Genomic DNA, 21969 nt, shown 5'->3' on the forward strand with positions numbered 1-21969 from the left:
TAGTTAAGAAACACATTCCAAGTTTTAAAATCAATTAGCAAAAGTTCCATGAAATATGTTAAATCCCAGGGAGACAAGCCAGTACTTGCATATAAGTAATAAGTTACTTAAGCACTGAATGAATGGTTTTGCCTTATGTAGTCCTATTTATTTTTTAAAGATTTATTTATTTACTTTAGAGAGAGCATGGTGGGGAGGGGCAGAGGAAGAGGTGGAGAGTCTGCACTGAGCAGGGAGCCCAACATAGGACTCAATCCCAGGACCCTGAGATCAGGAGCTGAGCCAAACCAAGAGTCAGATGCTCAATGGACTGTACCACCAGGCACCCCCACCTTAAGTAGTCTTATTACTCTCTTATCTGTGTTAAAAGAATGTGGCCACTGAAGATAGAGAAATGCTGGTATAATAAAAACAAAATTCTCTTTAAGCTTTAAAAATATGGTTTTAAACTTTTCATAGCTGAGAAACATAAAAACCCTGGATTGGAAGTTAGGAGGCCCCAATTTCAGTTCTGATTCTGCAAACAACATTAGAAGACTTTCAGTAAAATATGTAATCTTGCAGAGTCTGCATTTTCCTATTTAGGAAGTGTACTGTTCTTTGTATTAATTTATATTCTGAGTCAAGTTAAATATTTTTACCTCATCTATCATACAGTATTCTTCAGCATAAAATCTGTTTTCAAAATTGAGTACAGAGATAAATCACATGGAGTTCATATAATTAACTTTGTCTGTGGAACTCTAGTACGCCTGTCCCACTCATATCTAATGTCAAGTATTTTATAAATATTTTATTTTAGCTAATCATAGTCTGAGAATTCAAAACAAAATCATGAAGCACAAGAATAATCAGCCCCTGAGTGGCTCAGTCGGTTAGGCATCTGACTCTTGATCTCAGCTCAGGTCTTGTCTTTTCTTTGAAAGAGAGAGAGAGCACGCATATGCGTGCAGAGGGGGTGGACAAGGATGTGGAGAAACTAGAACCCTCATATGTTGCTGGTGGGAATGTAAAATGATGCAGCCACTTTGGAAAACAATTTAGCAGTTCTTCAAAATGTTAAACACAGAATTACCATAAAGACTCAACAATTCCACTACTAGGTATCTGCCCAAGGAAAATGAAACATACTTTTTCATTCATTCATATTTTTCAAATACTTTTATGCAAATGTTCACAGCAGCATTATCTGCAAAAGCCAAAAAGTGAAAACAACCAAATATATACCAACTAGTGAATGGATAAACAATACGAGTCCATCTGTGCAGAGGAATATTACTCCGCTACAAGCACTTACAGCACTGATACACGCTACAACATGGATGATTCTCTGAAACATGCTTAGTCACAAAATCCAAACACAAAAGAACAGGCATTCTATTATTCCACTTATAGGAAATGCCCAGAAAAGGCAACTCTAAAGAGACAGAAAACAGATGAATGCCCAGGGCTAAGGGTGAGAATGAGGGGTGATTATAAATGGGCACAAGGTTTCTTTCTGAGGTAACAAGGTCTGAAGATTAGATGGTGAGGATACTGTGGTGACATAAATGTACTAAAAATCACTGTACACAATACAGGAGAATTTTATGGTGTGTAAATTAAATCTCAATAAAGCAGTTAATTTAAAAAAAAAAGAGCTGGAAAAATCAAAGGGCTTATCTCTAAGGAAACCTTGGGCAACGCATAGCTTCTCTGAAACTTCATTTGCTCATCTGTAAATGAGCACAGGTAACTGCTATTCACTGTGTCACGTAGGCTCTTTAAGTCCACTAGACGTAGGCTCTTTAAGTCCACTAGAAGTGGGTTTTGCAGAACATCGGAAGGCAGAAGAGCCCAAGTATTATTTGTCCAATCTCTCCATCACAACCATGATTCCAGCCAAGCCTCATCCCTTTACAACCATAGCTTCTTCTGGGCTCCAATAACTTGTAAGCTCTACCCCTTCTTGGGCCTGGATGTGGCTTCACACAGCTACGACTCATTTGAAGTCTCATTATCCGTTTTTGGTTCCCTTAACCCTGCTCCCAGCTATAAAACTAAGCCCCTTGTTAAAATGAATCAAAGGAACGAAATTATGTTTCAAGCAGAGCCCTTAACTTATAATTAGTGTAAAGGAAGTACAACTGGTACTTTGTACCAACAAGTTATTGTTAAAACAAGTATGATTTCTTGAGATAAGTAAATTTGTTTTAACTGTTCCATATAGCTTTAATGATCTTTACCAAAACAATCCTATTTTATACAAATGATACACTAAAGTTGGTTAAACAGGTGTTTTTCTTTTCACCAAGAAGATGAAATGAAGACTAGTATGGTATTTCCTGCCCAGTGGTGTGGTAGAGCATATTCAAAATCAGTCTATCAGTTCCAAACATTATTCACACAAAAAGAGACAGATTTTGGCATTTGTAACAGATGCCCAAGAAAAACGATGCCAAAGTCAAGGCTATGAAGAGTTTCCGTCTGTTGTTCTGTCAGGAAATAAATGAAATGTGATGGTGATGTGGCATATGCTTGGCTATGTTCATAACAAGAGACACCAAGGCCTGGGTTGGACACAATTCCAAAATTCCATTTCATCATTTTCCTTTTTTACTTCTGTCATCACCTGCATTACTGACCTTTCCTCTGAACAAAGACAAAATTTTCAGATCCAACTTTTCCCATCTCCAGTATTTTCCTGAAACATTTTTCTTTTAGAAGAAATACATCTGTATAGCTACATGCAAAAGAATGAAACTGGACCACTTTCTCAGGTCATACATAAAAATAAACTCAAGTATATTAACAACCTAAATATTAAGACACGAAACCATAAAACTCCTGAAAGAAAACAAAGGCAGTAAACTTCTGGACATCAGCCTTAGCAATATTTTTCTGGATCTGTCTCCTTAGGCAATGGAAACAAAAGCAAAAATAAACAACTGGGACTATATCAAACTAGTAAGCTTTTGCACAGCAAAGGAAATGATCAACAAAACAAAAAGGCAACTTACTGACTTATAAGATATCTGCAAATGACATATCCAATAAGGGGTTAATACCCAAAATATATAAAGAACTCATAAACTCAACACCAAAAAAAAAAAAAAAAAAAAAAAAGAACAGAGAACCTGAATAGACACTTTCCCAAAGAAGACATATTAATGGCCAACAGACATATGAAAAAATGCTCCACATCACTAATCATCAGGGAAATGCATACCAAAATCACAATGAGATTGTCACCTCACACCAGTCAAGATGGCTAGAATTAAAAAGACAAGAAATAACCAATGTTGGCAAGGACATGGAGAAAAGGGAACCCTCATGCACAGTATAACCACTGTGGAAAACAGTATGGAGTTTCCTCAAGAAGTTAAAAATATTATACAATCTAGTAATGACAGATTCTAGTTTAATCTTGTAATGGCTATCTATGACAAGAAATATCATACAATATAGTAATTCTACTTCTGGGTATTTACCCAAAGAAAACTAAAACACTAATTCAAAGAGATATGCACCCCTATGTTTATTGCAGCATTATTTACAAAAGTCAAGATATGGAAGTAACCTAAATGTCTATCCACAGATAAATGGAAAAAGATGTGGTATGTATATTTACACAAAATATTCAGCCATAAAAATGATATCTTCCCATTTGCAACAACATGGGTGGACCAAGAGGATATTATGCTAAGTGAAATAAGAGAAAGACAAATACCGTATTTTACTTATATGTGACATCTAAAAACAAACCAATCAAAAAACAGAAATAGGCCATAGAGAACTGGTAGCTGTCGAAGAAGAGGGGGGGTTGGCGAAGGGGCAAAATAGGTGAAGGGGATTAAGAAGCACAAACTTCCACAGGCACTGAGTGGCTCAGCTGGTGAGACATTTGACTCTTGATGTGGGCTCAGGTCATGGTCTCAGGGTCCTGGGATTGAGCTCCGGAATGTGCTTGTGCTGTGCGTGGAGCCTGCTTGGGATTCTCTCTCCCACTCCCTCTGCCCTGCCCCTCAAACACACACTCCTTCTCTCTCAAAAAATAAAATATATAAAACAAATAAATAAGTCTCAGGGATGACTGGAATAGCATAGGGAATATAGTCAGTAATACTGCAATAACTTTGTATAGGGACAGATGGTAACTACACTTGTCATGGTGAACATTTCATAAGGTACATAAATGTCTAATCACTATGTTGTGCACCTGAAACACATATAATACTGTATGTCGGGGCGCCTGGGTGGCTCAGTGGGTTAAGCCGCTGCCTTCGGCTCGGGTCATGATCTCGGGGTCCTGGGATTGAGCCCCGCATCGGGCTCTCTGCTCAGCGGGGAGCCTGCTTCCTCCTCTCTCTCTGCCTGCCTCTCTGCCTGCTTGTGATCTCTCTCTGTCAAATAAATAAATAAAATCTTAAAAAAAAAAAATACTGTATGTCAAATACACTGGAATTAAAAAATTTTTAAAAAGAGAACCAAGTGGAAAAAACCCCAAATACATCTGTCAAACCAAATTATTTTGTGATTCAAATTGTTGCAAGGTATTAACTATCTCTAATGTCCAGACATTAACATACTCATTTAAGAGGTAGACAAAAATGGTCATGTTGGGCCCTGAATGATTATATCTCATTTCAGGTTCTGAAGAAATTATTAGAAATGAACAAGTAGACAGCTGGCTATTTCTTACAACACATAGCATAGTTCAAATTTCTAGGATTTGAATGTATAGGTGCCATGAAATGTTTTTATTTTAGCTTCTTCATTATATCTTATTGTTTGTGGCCTAGTTCCCTTACCAAATTAAATTTCTTCCTTTTATGAGAAACTAGTACAGCTGAATTTTTACTATTTCACAATTTTGTTCACTATTAACATGGTCTAGGATTTCTGGCATTAGGTAAGTCAAGTCTGTCTAAAGATACACATTTATCATAACAATTCACATTTTTTTTTGATGGACACTAAAGTAAGGTTTATTGTGTGATAGCAAAGTGATAGTACAAAGCTCCCAAGGAGGGAGGGGACCCGAAGGGGTTGCCCAACAATTCACATTTATGCACTAGGTTGCTACGCAAAAATTTATATACCTTTGATTTAATATAAGAACCTAGTAACATTTTATAGAGTAGAGAAAAAGATTTTCAGTTGAGTCCAAATCCAAAGTTATAATATTCACTTTGATACGCAATATACGGTTTTTTTCTTTCTCTACAAATTTTAATAAAAATTAACCGGAAATTTTCTATAAGCTCAAAAGGATTGTTATTTCTGTTTTCTTAAGGATATTTCCAGAAATTTGTAAGCCAACTAATCAAAGACTTATAAAACCACTACTATTTTATATCATTGTAATTGCAGTATATTATTTATACTATCATAAGACTGACTTAAGATACCAAAGAAGGTAGAATGCTTAGCCTGCCTTAAAATATCCTACATATTATAGTTACGTTAAAAAAATTTTAAGTATATATATCTTTCAGAGATGTACTATGGTTGAAAGAGATACATAGTCTGAAATTTGCTTTGAAAAACCCAAAATAAATACAAAGTAAGAAGAGAAAGTAGGTAGGGGTATATATGAAACAAGATTGACCATGTGTTGAAGTTTTTAAAGTTGGCTAATGAATATGTAGGGATCATTGTATCATTCTAAATGTGTTTGGTTGGAAATTTTCCTTAATAAAAATGTTATTGTCTGTAGTAGAGAAAATAAATTTCCAAGTGGCTAATTCACCTTCTGGATTTCTGGTTCACAAAAACGATTAATGCAAAGGAAGAAATTATAATAAACATTAAAGGAAAGGCATATACCATATTTTGAAACAACAGGTAAAAACAATTTTATAATTAACAAGCTTACTATCTTTTTTTTTTTTTTTAAAGATTTTATTTTTTGGGTGCCTGGGTGGCTCAGTTGGTTAAACAACGGCCTTCGGTTCAGGTCATGATCCTGGAGTCCTGGGATCAAGTCCCACATCAGGCTCTGGACTGACCTCTCCCCTCTCATGCTCTTTCTCTCTTTCTCTCAAATAAATAAAATCTTAAAAAAAAAAAAAAAAAGATTTTATTTATTTACTTATTTGACAGAGAAAGAGAGGAGGGAACATAAGCAGGAAGAGTGGGAGAGGGAGAAGCAGTCTTCCCGCTGAGCAGGGAGGCCAATGTAGGGCTGGATCCCAGGACCCTGGGATCATGGCCTGAGCCCAAGGCAAACACTCAATGACGGGGCCACCCAGGTACCCCCAAACTTATTATCTTAAAAATTTTTATAAACATGTCTATTAAGTGTGAATAATATTCATACTCACTCCAAAACACACTTTATGAGGATGATGCTAAGATGACCAGAAGGTGCACAACAAGTCAAGGTTAATTAGCTGATATACCAGATTAGCCTTTAATAGCACATTTCAAACCATCATCTCCTATGTTATATTAAAACACAATTTATAAGTCTTAGAAGCAATTCATCATTAGCATGTTATAAAGGGTCAGATTGAACCCAAACTTGCTCTAGTTAAAAAAAAATAAAAAAGAATACAGAGATATTAACCAATGACAAAAGACACCATCTCTAGTTCTGTTTTTTGTATAGCCACAGTTCTACTTATACCCTATCCTTCCAAATTGTTCACACTTTTATTTTTGGCATTATTCTATTAGACCCTTTGTGGCTTTGGGCAAATCAAAGTTTGACTCAGTCTAATGTCTATTTATGTGAGAATACTATTAGTTGCTTTACCAGAGTAATAGTCATTTTCCAGTTTGCTCAATATGAGAAATGTTTTAAAATGTTAAGCCATCTAATTTAAGCAGATCCAAGCAAAAGTATTTTAGCTTATCCACATTTTTGTGTTTGTCATGCTTCACTGGGTTGGACAAATCTGGTCTCAAGTTATTTAAATAGGATCAGTGATCACACAGTAATGAGAATGATGAAGTCATATGAAAATTTCATTATTTTATGCTTAGTTATACCCTATAAATGCCTACAGGCCTATCAACATAGGACAAGCTACATGGTCTGAACCCCCAAGGAACCTTTAAACTTAAGAAGGCCAAATTTAAACTCTGAATATGAGATAACAAGTCAAAGCAGGATATATGCCAGCATTAAATATATTCTTTTTTAAAAAGATTAATTTATTTTAGAGAGAGGGAAACTGTGCGTGTGCACAAGCTGGGGGAGGGACAAAGGGAGAGAATCTCAAGCAGACTCTCTGCTGAGCGCAAAGCTCAAAGCAGGACCAGATCTCACTACCCATGAGATCATGACCTGAGCCGAGACTTCATGAAGTACCCTGCTTCTCACTATAAAATATTTCTTCTCCTTTCAAAAGATTACCGACTTCCAAGAGTTGGGTGTTTAACTGACTGAGGCACCCAGGTACCCCAGAATTAAAGAGTCTTTAGTAAATCATTATTTACGTTAGTTATTATATGATGGATACAAGGCAGAAAAAAACCAACTGCTCAAGGTAGACTGTCAAGAAACACCCAAGTTAGTGAAGATGGACCCACAGTAAACAAGCACAGAGAAATATTTAGTATCAAGGACTGATGAGTGCTATGAAGAAACTTCAAGCAGGATATGAGGCTACAGTGATGGGGGAGGGTATATACCCTTTCCATTGAGGGTACTAAGGACAGACCTTTTTTTTTTTTTTTAAATAATTTTTAAAAAAGATTTTATTTATTTATTTGATGGACAAGACCACAGGCAGGCAGAGAGAGAGAGAGGGGAGGCAGGCAGAGTGGGGGGCGAGGGGAAGCAGGCTCTCTGCTCCACCCCAGGACCCTGAAATCATGACATGAGCCAAAGGCAGAGGCTTAAACCACTGAGCCACCCAGGCACCCCTTAAGGACAGACCTTTCTAACAATGTGACATTTTGAACTGAATGAAATGACAAGAGAAAGCCATGCAGATTATCAGAGGGATTATCAGCTCCTAGCTGAGGAAACAGCCCAAAGACCCCAAGATAAGAGTGTTCCTACTGTAGCTGTCTAAGGAACAATGAAAAATGCGTGTTTCATTCAGAGATAAAAAACTCAGGGCAAGGGGGAATCTGTGGTCATGTTCTACAAAAAATGAAAGGAAAACAAGCCCATGTCCTCCCATTTACCTCTTCATATTATGCAATATGTCCACACATACTAGCATATGGCTAGCACACTGGTGAACAAACGCTTACTACTGACCAAGCGAAAAGCATACTGATTGCAATTACAAAGGCCTAGACTGGAACGGCCTACCTAGATGGGCCTGAGTAAAAGTTAGGAAGCTGATCGCAGCAGCCGGTCACATGAAGTCATCTAGCACACTGCTAAAATTGAAAACAGCAGTAGCAGCAATAAAGGATAAATATGTAACAAAGAATTAAGATTTTTTTTTTTGTAAGCAAGTTTAGCAAAGGAGTAGGCAATTTTTTAAAAAAACAAAACTTGTAGTCTCATTTGAATTGGTGGCCCAAATGCAAAACAAAAACACCCTTACTGAAGTACCCTGCTTCTCACTGTAAAATATTTCTTTTCAGAAGATTACCGCCTTCAAGTCCTTGTTCACATATCACTAGTTCAATTAGCCTGCCCCCTCAACCCACCTTCCATTCCTCCTTACCCTGTTTTCTTTTTTCCCCTATCACCTCCAAATATACTAGATAATTTATAGTTATATTTACTATTTATCATCTGTCTCATTCCACATACCCCAGTGAAATTACAGGACAGGGATTTTGGTTTTATTCACTGATGTATCCAAAACTCCCGAGTATTTAATATTTGAGAGATGCTTGGTAAACATCTTGAAAATTCCCTTACCTTACCGTAACCATTCAATCTGATATAAACTCATATATCCAAACTTCTTCAAAAACTTCATGAAAGAATGTTGTAGGAAAATAATTCTAATTTTTGAAGTAATGAGAAAGTGTAACCTAACATACATGTTAACTCCCAACCAAGAGACTCAACATTCTTCTTAAAAGTCTCCCATCACTAATGGCTCTGATTTCTTTTCATTTGTCAACTCTACTCAATTTTAAACTCTCACCCTTCTCAAAAGTTTTCCCTGAGAGCCGAATACCTCGTGATTAAGAGCACGTCTTTGAAGTCATACTTCATGGTTTAAATCCTGCCTCTGCCACTGACTAGCTATGTGAACTTGAACAAGTTAGTTAACTGCTCTTTGCTTTAGTTTCTGTAAAATGGGCTAACAACTACCTATCTCACAGACTTGAGAATTAAACGAGGTAACCTAAGTATCAGAACAGTGCCTGGCACATGGTTCGTATTCAATAAATGCTAGTTATCACCAACAGCTAACTTCAGTTAGCTGAAGAGGTACTGTTAGCTATCTACTCTTCCTCCTCAGAAACTTTAATCTCTGAGATTCTACTATTGTCTTCTATACAAATGTCTATTCAGACTCCCATATTCACCTTTCTGGTCTTGTCAAATGAGGATAAATACTTTATTTTTAAGCAGAGATAAGAATGTCAAGAAGGCAAGGATGATAAGATAACAGCATTAGCATCATATAGAAATGAAAATTACAGGCCTTTACCCCAAACCTACTAATTCAGAAATTCTGGGTGTAGGCCCAGCAACCTATGTTTCAACAAGCCTTACAGGTGATCTGAAGGACTCTTAAATTGGACAACACTGATCTAGGGTAAGATCATGTCAGGGAAGGGAATTACCAGACCTGTTTCTGCCTTAGGACATTTGTACATGCTCTTTACTCAGATCTTAGGGAAATGCTAATTCCATAAGCAGAAAATTTTCTTATTTGCTTGCCTGATCTCCTATCCTACCCCAAAAATGTACACTGTACAAGAACAGACTTTGTCTTTTTTTTTTTTTAAAGATTTTTTTATTTATTTACTTGTCAGAGAGAGAGAGAGCGCGCGCAGGCAGACAGAGTGGCAGGCAGAGGGAGAAGCAGGCTCCCTGCTGAGCAAGAAGCCTCAATGTGGGACTCGGTCGCAGGACGCTGGGATCATGACCTGAGCCGAAGGCAGCCGCTTAACCCACTGAGCCACCCAGGCACCCCAGATTTTGTCTTTTTTAAAAAAAAAGATTTATTTATTTGAGAGAGACAGAGATAATGACAAAGATATCGACAGACAGCAAAAGTGGGGAGAAAAGGGAAAAGCAGTCTCCCCACTGAGCAAGGAGCCCGACGCGGAGCTCAATACCAGACCCCTGGGATCATAACCTGAGCCAAAGGCAGACGCTTAACCCACTGAGCCACCCAGGCGCTCCTAGATTTTGTCCTAATTGCCACTGAACTGCCAATGCCTAGAAGAAGTACATGGCATATCTGTTGACCAAAATGAATTAACATTTCTACTTTTCTTTACTGTACCATTCTTTTTCCAGTCCCCAGAATAAGGTCAATATTTCCCTTTTTCTTACCTTTTAACATGTACCCTTTCAACAATCTCAGCCAATTTTATCTTTAAGGTTTCTTACACCCTTATTTCACCCTTTCTATACCAATATTACTACCAATCCCCTATTTCCTCTGTGAGGGTTAATCTTATGGTCAACTGGACTGGCCATAGGGTACCCAAATTAAACATTATTTCTGGGTATGCCTGTAAGATTATTTCAGGGTGAGATTAGCATTTGAATCAACGGACTCAGTAAAAGCAGAAGACCCTTCCCAAGGGTTGTTGGGTCACTCAACCACCAAAAGCAAGGTAGACATGATTATTGCAATGGACAGCAGAGAAAAGCAGAAATCAGAACAGTCTGAATCACACAGACCTATAATGTTGATTAAGGTGTTCCCTAAAAGTGAAATAGATAGGAAGCCTACCAAATTCTTAATCTGTATAAGCATAAAGTTTCTAGGTCAAGTGAACAAAAGCCTAATTCAAATAATAAAAACAACCCTTAAGTCAATTCCCAGACTTGGGCCAGAATGCAGACTCAGAGCCCTGTGAATAAAGGGGAAGCCAGGTCCCCTTCAGGGAGGACCACAGTACATTACTGAAAACGTACAGTGTTAATCTTTCTCCTTTCTCCCAGCCTTCCCCAAAGGGACCTATGTATGTACGGCCTTTTACCAGGGTAACTGTACATCAGAGAAAAGGAAACAATATCAGACCTTTCAGGAACTAATGGATATGGGCTATAACCTGACACTAATTTCAGGAGACCCAAAACATCACTGTAGCCCACCAGTCAAGGGTTGGGGCTTATGGACGTCAGGCTCAAGTCCATCTCGCAGTAGGTCTAGAGGGTCCTTGAACCTGTTCTCTAGTTATTTCCCTAGTTTGGGAATGCATAATTGGAACGACAAACTTAACAGATCAAAGAATCCCTATACTGATTCCCTGACCTGTAGAGTGAGGGTTATTATGGAGGATAAGGCCAAGTGGATGCCATTAGAACTCCCTTTACCTCAAAAAATATTAAGCCCCAAACAATACCAAATTCTTAGAAGGACTGCAGAGATTGGTGCCACCATCAAGGACTTGAAGGATGCAGGGGTGGTGCTTTCCACCATAGCCTCATTCATCTCTATTTGGCCTATGCAGGAGATGGGTTGGTCTCAGAAAATGACAGCAGATTAGCATATATTTAACCGAGTAGTGAATCCGATTGTAGCTTCTGTAACCAGGTATGGTTTCATTGCTTGAACAAACTATAACACAGTCCCCAGTACCTGGTATGCAGCTATGGATCTGGCAAATTCCTTTTTCTCCATACCCGCCCATAAGCAGTTTGCTTTCAGCTGGCAAAGCCACCAATACACCTTTACTGTCTTACCTCAGGGTCATGTCAACTCTCCACGCCTAAGTCATAATTTAGTTCACAAAGATCTTGATCACCCTTCCCTTCCACAAGATATTACACAGGCCTATTACACTGATAAATATTAATGCTGATTGGACATAATGAGCAAGAACTAGCAACTACTCTAGACTTGGTAGAACATTTGCATATCACAGAGTGGGAAATAAATCTGACTAAAATTCAGGGGCGTTCTACTTCAGTGAAATTCTAGGGGTCCAGTGGTATAGGATATGTTGAGCTATCCTTACTAAGGGGAAGGATAGATAAGTTGTTGTCTCTGGTCTTTGTACAACCAAGAAAGACACACGAGATGCACCTAGTGGGACTTTTTGAGGTTTGGAGACAACATATTCCCCACGTGGGTGTGTTACTCTGACCTACATACCAAGTAACCCAAAAAACTGTTAGTTCTGGGTGACAACAAAGGCTGTATAATAGGTCCAGGCTGCTGTGCCAGCTCTTCTGCCACTGGGGCCATAAGGTCCAAAGATCCACCAGTCCTTAAAGTGTCAATAACAGATAGGGATGATGTTTAACTACTCTCTTTTTGAAAAACCCACCCTGGGCCTCAATAGAAACTGAATGTTTAACCATGGGCCCCCAAGTTACCACGGGACTCAAGATACCCATCATCAACTGGGTGTTATCTGATCCAACAAGCTACAAAGATGGGCATGCACAGTAATACTCCATCATCAAACGGGAGTGGTATATACATGACTGGGCCCAACCAGGCCCTGAAGGCACAAGTTACATTAAGATATGGCCCAGGGGCACCTGGCTAGCTCAGTCCAAACAGCATGTTACTCTTGATCTCAGAGTTGTAGACTCAAGCCCCACGTTGTGTGCAGAGATGACTTAAAACTAAAATCTTAAAAAAAAAAAAAAAAAAAAAAAAAAAAAGTGGCCCAAATGCCTATGGTCCCCATTCCTGCTTCACTGCCTTTTTTCTCCCAACCTGTACCCTCACAAGTACCCTTACAACCAGTTGACAGAGGAAGAAAAGACTGGGGCCTGGTTTACAAGTAGTCACAAAATATCTGTAAGGACCACCTAACGTAGACAGCTGTAGCCCCAAAACCCCTTCCTGGGATATCTCCAAAGGACAGTGGTAAAGGGAAACCCTCCCAGTGAGCAGGACATCAAGCAGTGGACCTGGATGTCCATTTTGCTTGAAAAGAGAAATGGCCAGAAGAGCAATTATATACTGATTCATGTGCCACAGCCAATGGTTTGGCTGGATGGCTGGGGGTCTGGTAGGAACATAACTGGAAAATTGGTGACAAAGAAAGGTATGTGGATACATGTCTGAATGGGCAAAAAACCTGAAGATATTTGTTTTCCATGTGAATGCTTACCAAAGAGTGAGCTCAGCAGACGATGGATAGAATGGCCTGGTCTGTGGACAACAGAGAGCCTCCTTCCCCAGCTGCCCCTGGGCTAATGAACAAAGTGGCCGTGGTGGCAGAAATGGATGTCGTGTAGGGGCTCTGCAACATGCACTTTCCCACCCTAAGGCTGACTTGCTTATGGCCACTGCTGAGTACCCAATCTGCCAGCCACAGATACCAACACTGAGCCCCTGATTAGGGCACCATTTCCCAGGGTGATCAGACAGCTACCTGGTGATAGGCTGACTACATTGAACAGATTCCCTTATGGAGGGAGCAACACTTTGTTCCTACTTGGGATAGTCTGGATATGGACTTTCCTGTTTTCAGTGATTTGGCCAAAACTATCATCTGTGGGCCAGCACCTGATCCATCATTATGGTATTCCAACACAGCATTGCTTCTGATCAAGGAATTCACTTCACAGCAACAGAAGTGTAATAGCAGGCCCATTCTTATGGAATTCACTTGTCTTACCATGTTCCCCAACAACCTGAAGCAGCGGCTTGACAGAATGGTGGGATGGCCTTTTGAAGACTTTTTTTTTTAATTTTTTTTTAAAGATTTTATTTATTTATTTATTTGACAGAGAGAAATCACAAGTAAGCAGAGAGGCAGGCAGAGAGAGAGGAAGAAGCAGGCTCCCCGCTGAGCAGAAAGCCCGATGTGGGGGTCGAACCCAGGACCTGGGATCATGACCTGAGCCGAAGGCAGCGGCTTAACCCACTGAGCCACCCAGGCGCCCCTGAAGACTTTTTTTTTAGTACCAGGTAGGTGGCAATACCTTGAGGGCTAGGACAAGGTTCTCCAGAAGGTTGTATATGCTCTGAAGCAGCATCCGGTTGCCTGGGACTGTTTCTCTTATACCTAGGCTTCATGGGCCTGGGAATCAAGGGGTAGATTGGGACTGTCACCACTCATTAATATCCCTTATGAACCACTAGCCAAATTTTTACTTCCTGTTCCAGCGACTTTATGGTCTGCTGGCCTAGAGGTCTAAGGTCCAACAGGAGGACTGCTTCATTAGGAGACCAATAATGATTCTATTGGACTAGAAGTTAAGACTGCCATCTGGCTACTTTGAGCTCCTTATGCCACTGAACCAACAGGCAAAGAAGGATGTTACAGTGCTGGATTAGGTGAATGATCCTGACTATCGGGGGAAACTGAAATACTCCACAATGGAAATGAGGGTGAGTATGTCTGGAATACAGGGCATCCCTTAAAGTGACTCTCCAGTGTTACCACGCCCTGTCATTAAAGTCAACGGAAAACTACAACTAAATCCAAGCAGGACTAATAATGGCACAGACCTTTTAGAAGTGAAGATTGGGTCACATTACCAGGTAAAGAACCACAACCAGCTGTGATACTTGCTGAAGGCCCACAGAATGGGTAATGGAAGAGGCAGTTATAGTACCAGCTAAGAGCACGAAACCAGTTAAAGAAACAAGGACTGTAATTGTCTTGAGTAATTCCTCCTTATTTTGCTTATTTTTTTTGTAAATCTGTGTTATGCAGACATCTGTATATATACAGATATATATTTGTTTTCTTTTCTCTTATTTCCTTATTATGTGACATAAGAGGTACCGATTTTCTAACACAGTACTTAAAGTATTGCTAATTTTACATCCCAATATTTAAGTTACAGAGTATCAAGGAGAAGAGTAAACATCACAGGACTTAATCCCCTCTCCTGGGGAAAGGATTGACATGTTCTCAGTTGTACACAGTTGTATCAGGTTAGAAGAAATTATGAACTTGTTATCTTCCTTTGGAGATTAAGTACAGTTTAAAGAGATGCCCATAGGTATAGGGGAACCTGGGTAGTGCAGTCAGTTGAGCATCCGACTCTTGGTTTCAGCTCAGGTCATGGTATTAAGGTTGTGAGATTGAGCCCCATGTGGGGTTCCATGCTCAGCGGAGTCTGCTTAAGAGTCTCTCTCCCTCTGGCGCACCTGGGTGGCTCAGATGGTTAGGCATCTGCCTTTGGCTCAGGTTGTGATCCCGTGGTCCTGGGATCGAGCCCCACATCTGGCTCCCTGCTCAGGCAGGGAGTCTGCTTCTCCCTCTCTCTCCCCACTGTCCCCCCTGCTAGTGCTCTCTCGATCTCTCTGTCAGATAAATAAATAAAATCTTAAAAAAAAAAAAAAAAAAAAAAGAGTCTCTGCTCCTCTGCCCTCCCCCCTCCCCCCCCCCAAAAAAAAAAAAAATTTAAAAAAAAAAAAAAAAAAAAGAAATGTCTATAGGTGTAAAGTTGATAATGGGTGGATGTCTCATGATTCATTTTATTGTCACCTTCACTGGCCTCAGGATACCCAAATTAAGCACTATTTCTGCCTCCTTTCCCCCAAAAGGAATCCACCCCCTGTTCCCTACCTCACTGTTTGAGCTGGGACATCTCATTTTCTCCTGCCCTCTAATTTACATCATGGGCTTCCCTTGTTCTCAAGCTTTAGGACTCAGACTGAATTACACAACAGGCTTTCCTGGTCTCCAGACTGCAAAGAAACAGAGCATGGAACTTCTCAGCCTCCATAACTGTGCGAGCCAATTCCTCATAATAAATCATAGATAAATAGATAGATAGATATCATAGTTATCACATATATATCTCCATCCATCCCCATAAAAAATCATGTATTTCTCTGGAGAACCTTGACCAATACAACCTCCCTCCTGTCTCATCTGATGAATTGCCTCTCATTTGGTGTCCTGTTCTTCCCTCTGCCAATTCTAATGCATTATGTACTTAACTGCCAAAATAATCTTAACACTTTTTTTTTTTTTTTTTTTTTTGCTCATATCATCATCATTATCCTTCCCAAAAACCTTTCAAAGCTTCCTATTGAGATGCAGAGGCTACACTCCATGGCCTGTCATCAAAGCCCTCTAAAATCTAGCATTAACACACCGTAGTAGAGTGTTACCCTGATGACCTCCCCAGTGAAACACACCTTTGTACAGTCTCTCCCCCATAACTCTGCACCGGGCCCAGGACTGCTCTGACCAGTAGACTGTGGCAAAAGTGAGGCTATGCCAGTTCAAAAATCAGCCCTTAACTGGTCTAGCAGATTCCATTTCCTCCCTCTTTGTAACACTTGCTCTTGGAAGCTCCCTCTTCATGCTATTCCCTTATTCCACTCCTGCAGCACGGACAGTAATTCAGATCAGTTGTGTGCAGTATACCTGGAAAATGCTTCCATGAACTCCTTGAATTTTGTATAATTTTTTCTTCTAAGTTTCCAAAGCATTTTTGTAACTCTTAAAAAGAAACATAGTAGTACATTTAATTCATTTGCTGAATGTTTAACAGGCTCTTACAATGTGCCAGACATTGTTCTAAGTGCTGACAACAAAGCTAATATTCTATATGCTAGTCTCTATACTACAGAACATGGATACCATTCTAAACACTTTTCTGAACTATCTCATTTAATCCTCAAGAATTCTAAAAAGTATCCTCATTTAATACAAGGAACCTCAGGCACAGAGAGAATAAGAAACTTATTTAAGATCATACTGCAAGTGGAATCGAAATATAATCCCCAAAATTCTGACTTCAGAGTTTACACTATCAACCCCTACTCTACACTGCCTTCTACAGATGTGAACAAGACAGACAGGATCCCAGTTCTCATGGAACATGCATTCTATCGTGGCAGTGGGATGAGGAAAGAGTAGTGATAAAGAATACATATAAAACTACAAAATTACTTCAGAAAGTGATAATGCTATCAAGAAAATAATGCTTTATGATATGATGCACTGATGAGAAGTTACTATAGATAGGGCAGTCAGAGAAGGTTTTTGTAAGGCAGTAACATCTGGGAAAAGACCTGGAGGTCCACAAGAAGTGACAAAGCAAAGGCCTGTGAAGACAAACCAAATAAAGAGAATAGCCAGCGCAAAAGTCTTAGGACACAAATAATCTCAATCTTAGCATGTTTTAGGAACACACATAAAGTCTGTGTGGCTGAGGGATGGTAGAAGGAGTGGAATGATGAGGTTGGAGAATAAGCTGAGGCTCAGATCATGTAAGGCCTTGTAGGCCATGATAAAGATTTTGGATTTTCCTCTGAGTAACACTGGAATGATTTAAGCAGGGTAACGACATTACCTGATTTATATTTTGCAATGTTGACTGGCTGTCGCATATTTAATAAACTCTAGAAGGGCTAAAATAGAAGCAAGGAAAGCAACAGGAGGCAATTACAACAGTCCATGTGGGGAATTATGGATATGGAGCTCAAACCAGCAGGATTTACTGAGGGGATGAATACTGGACAAAAGAAATGATCATAGATGGATGATGCCAATCTTTGGGATTGCCCTACTAAGCAAATGGTGGATTATTTACTGAGGTCAGGAAGGTTAAAAGGTGGACCAGGTTGGGGAGATTAAGGTGATCATGTTTTGAACATATTATGTTTGAAATATCTAATATCCAACTGGAGATGAGAGGGAGGCAGATATAAATGTAAAGAGATCAATTTGAAAGTTGTTCATATAAATGGCAACTTCGACTAGGGTGAGTGAGGAGAGAAGGAAGAACCAAAGAACTCCAAGCCCCTGGGCACTCCCACATTTAGAAGCAGAGAGGCAGTAAGCGTTTACCCTGTCACCCCTCTGGATCACAAGTTCTTTGAAAGGCAGGACGGTGTCTTTTTCATTCTTTCAATCATCACTATGATGATTTCCACAGAATTTAGCTCAGGAACAGAAACTCAAAGATGCTCGGTACGTGCTAATGAACAACCGCACGTCATTTGGTTTCTCAAGCTTTCACTACAGAAATATAATACTTGAGGATAAAGGCAACCGTGTCTCACATATTATGGGCACTCAAATATTTGTTTAATGAATGGGGAAAAAAAAAAGTGGACAGGTTTTGCAGGAAACATTTTTGTATTCATTGTTCCAGAGAGCACAGCAAGGAAAGGTAGAAAGCAAGCAGCAGCCTACATCTACAAACCATTTTTTTTTTTTTAAGATTTTGTTTATTTGAGAGACAGTGAGCGAGCCAGAGAGCACAAGCTGGAGGAGGGGCAGACAGAGTGGAAGAGGGAGAAGCAGGCTTCCCGCTGAGCAGAGAACCCAATGCGGGTCTTGATCCCAGGATCCTGGGATTATGACCTGAGCCAAAAGCAGACCCTTAACCGACTGAGCCACACAGGAGACCCATCTTCACATTTCTAATATCCATACCACTGCATAAAACAATGTGGGGCAGAGGGTGGAAGGCAGTGGGGTTCTGACATGAGACACCTTAAGAAGTCAGGGTAAGAGGGGGGGGAAAGGGTGAGTTACCTAGGTGGAGGTTAACAGCATGAATGAAAGTTTTAAGGTAAGAAGGGACTTAGAACAGCCCAACTATGGGAAGAATTAATTGAGGGAAGGAAAGAAAAGGTTCAAGATTATTTAGTTTGGAGCCTACTGCAATGAAAACAGAGCAGTAGAAACAAAGGAGACAATTTCAAGATACACTTAAGAGATAAAAAAAGCAGGGGCGCCTGGGTGGCTCAGTGGGTTAAGCCGCTGCCTTCGGCTCAGGTCATGATCCCAGGTCCTGGGTTCGAGCCCCGCATCGGGCTTTCTGCTCAGCGGGGAGCCTGCTTCCTCCTCTCTCTCTCTGCCTGCCTCTCTGCTTACTTGTGATTTCTCTCTGTCAAATAAATAAATAAAATCTTTAAAAAAAAAAAAGAGATAAAAAAAGCAGTAGGGCTTGGAGACTGAGCGAGCACACACAACTCCCAAGTTCTGACCTGAGCAACTAGATGGACAGAAGTGTGACTTACTGAGGCAGGCTTCCCTAGACAAGCAGAGGTGGAGCAGGTGTGGAGAGCATGAGCTTATCACTAAATGGCCGTTATATTCCCAAGTAAAATCTCAGAGAGGTTATGTAATTAGGTGATCAAAACATGTTCAGGCCTTAGACATATACATAGGCATCTCCAGAGATGACATTTAAAATCATAGGCATGGATGTAATTTTCCTTAGGAGAAAGCACAAGAAATTCTATCAATTCAAATCACTGGAAAAAATGAAAATATGTAGAGATCAGAAGACTAAGAACTATTGAAGAACAGGGAAAAGCAGTGAGCCAGGAAGGTACAAGGAAAACCAGCAAAGTACACTGCTATGGAAGTGAAAGAAAGCACATTTCCATAGGGAAAAAAATAGTCAAAGTGACAAGAATATTGAAATAAGGATACTGATGACACCTGGTCAGCCATAAAAGCTCATTGAACCTATAACATAGATTGTATTTTCAGACTATTTTACTATGAAATAGTGCAGTGCAGTAATTAAATGTGCAGGCTCCAGATCCACAACATCCAGGTTTAAACCCTGGTTCCACTACTTACTAGCTAAATGGCTATAAGTATACTAACTTGATTATACTTGTAATTAGTATATACTTAATGTCTCTGTGCCTTAGTTTCCTCATTTATAAAAGGAAAGCAAAAATAATACCTACCTCAAAGAATTGTTAACATTAAGTGTGTGTGCATGTGCATATACTCATCAATTAAAATAGTGGCTAGCACAAATTAGTTCAGTAAATGATAGTTTTTATTACTCACAACACCGCTTCTATGGGAACATATTTTCTGAACAAAAGAAGTTTGTTTGAAATAACCTTTCACTAATTTGAGACTGTCTCTATTCCCCATAAATTGTGATCTTACAAGGTCTTTTTCCAAAAGCCTTGAGGGAAACTAGACTTAAAACTCACTCAAAAAGGCCTTAATGTAGTAGCTGACCAGTTTGTTTTTGTTTTTCTTTTAAGAGAGAGAACACACCTGGGTTGGGGGCGATAGGCGGAGGGAGAGAATCTTAAACAGACTACTCGCCCAGTTCGAGCCCGACTCAGGGCTCCATCTCATGATTCTGAGTTCACGACCTGAGCTGAAATCAGGAGTTGGAGGCGTAACTGACTGAGTCACCCAGGTGCCCCAGTAGTTGACCAGTTTTAGAGAAGCTACTAATTTTTTTGTTGTTTTTTGGAGGGGTATCTATCCCACTCATTACATATTCATACTATGATCAGAAAGAACTTATCTATTAGAAAATTTGAAAAACTGGCATGGAAAAAATGGACTATTTCAAGTGACAAAGTTACAAAAGCAGATAAAAATCTACTTCAAATAAAGTATTATTTAGTCACTTTTTGGTGCATAGTCAAATACAAACACATCTATCATCACTATGATGAAACAGCCTCTCGATGTTCTGTGCAAGATATAAATAACAGGTAGAGAAAAGGAAGATCTGCAGCTTCCTGACGATCATCTTATTTCCAAAAGTATGCAAAGGTATTAATAGTATCTCAAGCCCCATCAAAAGTATTTCCAACTGCATGGTGATAGGCAAAGATATGCCCATTCAGTCCCTAAAATTAACTGAGAAGAACACAAATAAATGGAGATTTATGAGACCAATTTTTATCCCTGAATTTCCTGTTGATTTAACAAGTACTATTTCAGAAATATTCAGAAAACTCTATACGCCCTATGGTAAGATGCTGGGAGTTTCCCCTTAGCTCTTAATTTTTTAATTGTTAATACAACAGAAATACCTAATACCTGATGGAACTCTTATACCAAAAAAGTATTAATTTCAAAGTAATGAGAAATTGTTTGCCATGTTCTTTCCCCATCAACTAATGAAAATACTCCATTTCAGGACCAAGCAAAGACACAAAGTAGGGACACGTCAGTAACAACAGAATGTCATTACCATCTGTTAGCTTCTGAATAGGTTACTGGAAACAAGGTGACAGACAGGCTAATTCTTTATGGATAAGTATCCATATCACATCATCACAACTAGTACTCATTTGCACCTTCAAGACGAAACTGCCACAAAGGGGAACAAAAACATTCAACTGATATATGAATTATGAAAAAGCTTTCTAAAATGTTATAAAAATATGAACGGGCTTCTAAAAATGCAGAATACTTAAAGATTTACAGGCCATATTTCAGATTCAGTATTTTCTATACAACTGAAATGAAAGAGGACATTTCACAATTTGAAGAATAAAATGAGGTACAGTTAAGAAGTGTGTGTAGCCCTGTACAGATGGCCTGATCCTAACACAAGATGTTAACAAAGCAAGTTGGTGGGGGAGGGGGAAAGCCTGCATTTTCGATGCTAAAATTTAGTTAACTCCACCCCCAAAATACATATTTTTTAAGGGGGGGCTTAGCATTTAAGAATCAATAACTTCCAAAAAAACAGAAAATAAACCTCTTTTAGATTACGTGTTCCAAATGAATCTACTTACTGTTTTCAAATGTGTTTGGGAAGTCATTCTTTGTTACTTTGATAAATAACATTTGGAAAATATGACAAGCAGATTTTAGTTTCTTGCCTCAGAAGTATTCTGCTAAAAGAAATAACAAAAATAACTAAGTAGAATTTGTTCCATTTACCTAATAAAATACTTTTTATTTAAAACATTGAAAGTGCTGCACAAATACCTATCATTATCGTTCACTAAAGAGAAAGCAATTTTAATTTGTAAATTATCGCACTCAATGCAAAAGCTACTTGAAAAACAAATCAGCACCAAAAAAAAAAAAATAGTAATGGGAAAAGTGCCAAACATCTTTCATAAAACTCCTTAAAATGTCTTAAGAGCATATAATACAAAGTTATGGCTATTTCTGAAAAGTTTCAGCATTTAGCTCCAAATTGGCACATCGCATTCTTCTTTTTTTTAATCACAGCTCTTTTAAACAAAGGATCTAAAAATTTCTGAG

The 21969-nt window shown here is 39.1% G+C and overlaps 1 protein-coding gene across 1 annotated transcript in view; it reads right to left on the minus strand.

The window, feature by feature from the left end:
• LOC111149759 (glutamine and serine rich 1) overlaps positions 1-21540 on the minus strand; it is a 77399-nt gene extending 55859 nt beyond the window's left edge. Inside the window, exon 1 of the mRNA XM_022507011.1 lies at positions 21492-21540. The gene's annotated coding sequence lies outside the window, so the exon portion shown is untranslated. The remainder of the gene's footprint in view (positions 1-21491) is intronic.
• Positions 21541-21969: the final 429 nt, after the last annotated feature.

The sequence above is a fragment of the Enhydra lutris genome, unplaced genomic scaffold (assembly GCF_002288905.1).
Source record: "Enhydra lutris kenyoni isolate GAN:26980312 unplaced genomic scaffold, ASM228890v2 scaffoldscaffold22, whole genome shotgun sequence".
Lineage (NCBI taxonomy): Eukaryota > Metazoa > Chordata > Mammalia > Carnivora > Mustelidae > Enhydra > Enhydra lutris.